The following is a 4,673-nucleotide window of genomic DNA, read 5'->3' as shown; positions in this document are numbered from 1 at the left end:
AAGTGACAAGGCCCCAAGAGAGTTTATTGTGGGAATGAACTCTAGGGTCCCAAACCTTACTTTTACACCTGTCTTCTTGTGTATCACCATTGTTTCCACCGGGTGGCAAGCAATCTGAATTCTCATAGAGACATCCAAACAATCTTATAGATCCATTCAATTAAGCTCTACACCAATCCTTGCACTTCAATTTGGAGCATGCAACCATATTGAACCTTACTTGACAACTCTTGCCACTAACAATCTTCCTTTTACTCTTGATGCCACAAGGAGCTCTAAGTTGACCATCCATCTCTAGTAGTCCATATTCAAGTGGGAAAGTAAGGATTAAGGATAGGAATTTTACCCACTTGAATGTTGTATTGGATGGTGATGGCTTTGGGAGAGGTCTTGCAAGCTCCACTCCCTTGTGATCTTCTATGAATTCTTGCACCTCTTTGCAAGCTTCCTCAACTTCAACATCTTCCTCTTGGTAGCTTTCTTCTAATTTAATCTCTTCTTCATTGCTTACCAAGGGCATAGGAGGTTGTGCATCTTCCTCTTCTTCCATATGTGAGGGTAGAAAGTTCTCTAATTCACTGGAGTATAAACTCCTTTGATTGATTTCCTCACTTTCTTCCATACAATCTTGCGTTGTATCTCTTGGGAAGAAATTTGCTTGTTCTCCTTCTTGGTTCTTGATCATCGTCTGCACATAATTCTCTACATTTTTGACACTCGTCTTTATATCATGTAGGAATTCTTTCATGAGGAGCTCAAGATCTGATGGTATTTGAGATGAATAAGAGATTGTGGCTCTTGATATATAAGAAGGAGATGATGGTTCTTGATATGGAAAGGGAGATGGTGGTTTTTGGTATGGATAGAAAGATGATGGTTCTTGATATGAAAATTGAGATGGTGGTTCTTGATATGAATATGGAGGGGGTGGCTCTTGATATGAATATGGAAGTGGTGGCTCTTGATAGTTGGAACATGGAGCATTGAAGTTTCTTTGGTTTTGACTTTGCCAACCAAAATTTGGATAGTTCCTCCATCCACCATAATATAAATCACTACTCGGGTGTGAGTAGTAACCCATGTGATCTCTCTCCATTATTTTTCCTTAGCACAAAACACCAAAAAGGATTAAACGCACCATGTGGTAAACAGGAAAGCAAAGAAGAAAGAACAGAATTCTAAGAATTAAAATAAAACTAACTAGGAAATACCAAACTTAATTTCATAAATTAAGAAAAATATTGGTGCTAAAAAAATTTTTTTCGAAAATTTTTTTCTTTTTTTTTAATTATTTTTTTCTTATTTATTATTTTTTTAAATAATAAAAGAAAAAAGAGAAAAAAATTAAAGAAAACGAAACAGGGGAAGGGGTTGCTAACGCGAAACAAGGAAAAATTTTTTTTTTCGAAAAATAATAAAATAATTTTTTTAATAAAATTAAAATTAAAACGCCTAATCTAAACAATCAAATAACTAATAGTTGTTAATCACAATCAATCCCTGGCAACGGCGCCAAAAACTTCGTGCAATATTTTACAACCCACAAACTAACCGGCAAGTGTACCGAGTCGTACCAAGTAATACCTTACGTGAGTAAGGGTCGATCCCACGAGGATTGATGGATCAAGCAACAATGATTGATTGATTGGCTTAGTTAGGCAAGCAGAAATTGGTTTTGAGATGTTCAAAAGGTTTAAGTTTGAATTCAGAATATCAAAAGTATAGACAATTAAATAAATTGGGAATAAAATATGGATAAAACAGTTAAGGCTTCAGAGTTATCTATTTTTTTCCGGATTTACTTTTTTTACTAACTACTTTAATTATGTAGGATTTAATTTATGGCAAACTATATGTGACTAGACCCTAATTCCTTAGACCTTTCTAGTCTCCTCTAAAATTCATTAACTGCCAATTCCTTGGTCAATTAATTCCAATTAGAAGCTACATGATCAAATTCCAGTTTGCATGCCACATAAATTCTAATTACTCAAAAATAGAAGGATTATATGTCACGTATCCCGTTAAATTCAGATAATTAAAATTTAGGAGAATATGTTTTCAAGCTGTTGTTCAAGTAAAGAGCTTTTCCAAGTTTTACAAGAACTCAAATAGAAAAAGGATCATACTTCCGTTCCACCCAAATTCATAAGATAAAGAGCGAAAATAATTCTTAAATTATAAATTCATACATGAATTAAAATATAAAAAGTAATAAAATCAATCCATACAAATAGACAGAGCTCCTAACCTTAACAGTGGAGGATTAGTTGCTCATGGAAAAGAGAGAAAATTAGGATTGTCAATTATGTTCCAATCTGATGGCATCTAAATTCCTATTTATAACTAATCCTAATAAATTCAAAATCTAATTATCTAAAATTAAAAATAATATCTTTTCCTAAAAGATAAGATTTGAATTTAAATTCGAATTAATTAACAGATCTTCAGTTGATGGGTGGGGACCACTTGATTTGTCCATTCTGCAGCTTTTAATCTGTGTTTTCTAGGCTGGAAATTAGGTCAAAACAGCCCAGAAATCGCCCCCAGCATTTTCTGTATTATTTCAGATCGCGCATGTGACGCGTCCGCGTCGTCCACGCTCTCACGCCATTTGTGCAAATTCCAGTCCACGCGTTCACGTCAGGCACGCGATCGCATCATTGCGATTTCTCCATTCCGCGCGGTCGCGTGAGCCATGCGTCCGCGTCGGTCTTCGCTGGTCATCTCTTTGGTTTCTTCTTTTTCTCTGCAAAAACTTCATCAAATCCCTCCGAATGCTACCTAAAATAAATAAAATTGTACAAAACTTAAAATAGCATCCATAGTGGCTAAAATATAATTAATTCTTAATTAAACTCAACAAATTAGATGCAAATTCACTAGGAAAAGATAGATAAGATGCTCACGCATCAATACACAATTAATATTTTGTTATTAGTGATGGATGATGGCTATTCTTATGTGGAATTTAAATATTGTAAACCTTAATATTTTGTGTTATTAGTCATTATAAGATTATAAGTTAATGTTTTATGTTTAAAATGCATAAGACTTTAGACTAATGCATAATAGTGTTATTTGTATTGATTTAAATATTTGATGTTATTAGACAATATTAGTATTGATTATGGGTATGGTTTAATTTTAGAGAAGGGCTGGTTCTTATTATATTTTTTTTAAGTGAATTTTACTATGTGAATTGTGAAATAATGGTTGGAGATTAGGTAATTTTTACATGCTAAAGACCCGGTTTTTACCCGATTTTTATCCAGTTTTCACCCGACCTGAAGGTGCGTAGGTTTCATCGGGTCTAGAATCGGGTTAGGGTCTAAAAATTAGGTCCGATCTATATCTCGGGTCGGGTCTGTGTTAAGCCAAACCCGGTGTGGCCCGGCCCATGTACACCCCTAGTTCCTAAATAGTTGTTTAGGAGGCTGTAATTTAGTTTTAAAAATTGTATCAAACATTAAAACCACTATTTTTCATAAGTCAAAACTCAAAAAAGTTACTTTTAAAACTTTCCAAATCAACCTATAAGTAGTTTAGATTTTTAGAATTTATGATTTATATAAACAATATTTTTACAAAGATAAAAATAAGTAATTTTTAAAATCACTACTTAAAAAATTATTTAAACACATAAATCTAATTAAATAATCGTGTAGAATTTGTTGAGAAACTTTTCATATTTTTATCGTCCCATCTTTTTAGGTGAATACTAATGCATTTAGAAAAAATAAGAAGTTTATTACTCGTTAAAAATTAACTTGTTATTAAAAATAAAATAAGAAGAACAAAAAAATAGAATATAATAAATTATAAATTTAAAAGAAAAAATATAGGGAGTCAATATTTTTATTAAACTCTACTTAATCAACAAAAAAGTGAGTAATTTTATAACGATGACAAATTAATAATTACAAATCACAAAATTTACTGGTTTCTAGCAATCTTCAATTTAAAATATTAAAACCTAAATTTAAATATCAACCTAAAGTATAATGGAGAAAGAACTAAAATTTATTTAATTAAAAAATACAACCTTTCTTATTAACAAAACATCGTTTAAGGATAAACTATTTTTGATCGAATCCTCAACTATAGCAACAAAAACAAAAGGTGGTTCGGTCAACCCTAAACCCCAGACCAAGTATACTTACGAGTTATGATCATGTACTTCTGTATTTCTCTTCTATATTATGTTTCAAAATCTGTCCCACTATTGTCTAATTATAATGTAACCCTCTTTTTTTTTTTTATAATAATAATAAAACTGCAGGTCGGGCGTCATCGTCCAACGGGGAATCACGCATTGACGGTCTGTAATAGGGACCCACTATTCCAACCATCTCAATCGTCTACCACGTGTCCATATCCAACGGCACCCTATTGCCTACTACTCTTCCTCTAATAGAGCAAGTACACACCGTAAGCGCTACGCAGCCAAAGTTAATAAATCGTCAAAGAATCCAACGGCCGAGAATCGCTCTCTCATAAGGGTCGCTGATCCAAAGTTTTATCAAACCCTTCCCCCTCACCGGGCGCCAAAAACCCCTTTCGTCGCTTTATCAACAAAACACAGAGAACAAAACACACTTCATTTCAAAAACCCGCAGTGTGCCCCTAAAGACGAAAGAAGAAGAAGAAGCGGAAAATTGATAAATCCACAG

The sequence above is a fragment of the Arachis duranensis genome, chromosome 1 (genome assembly GCF_000817695.3).
Source record: "Arachis duranensis cultivar V14167 chromosome 1, aradu.V14167.gnm2.J7QH, whole genome shotgun sequence".
Lineage (NCBI taxonomy): Eukaryota > Viridiplantae > Streptophyta > Magnoliopsida > Fabales > Fabaceae > Arachis > Arachis duranensis.
Note: the sequence above shows the minus strand (reverse complement) of the source record.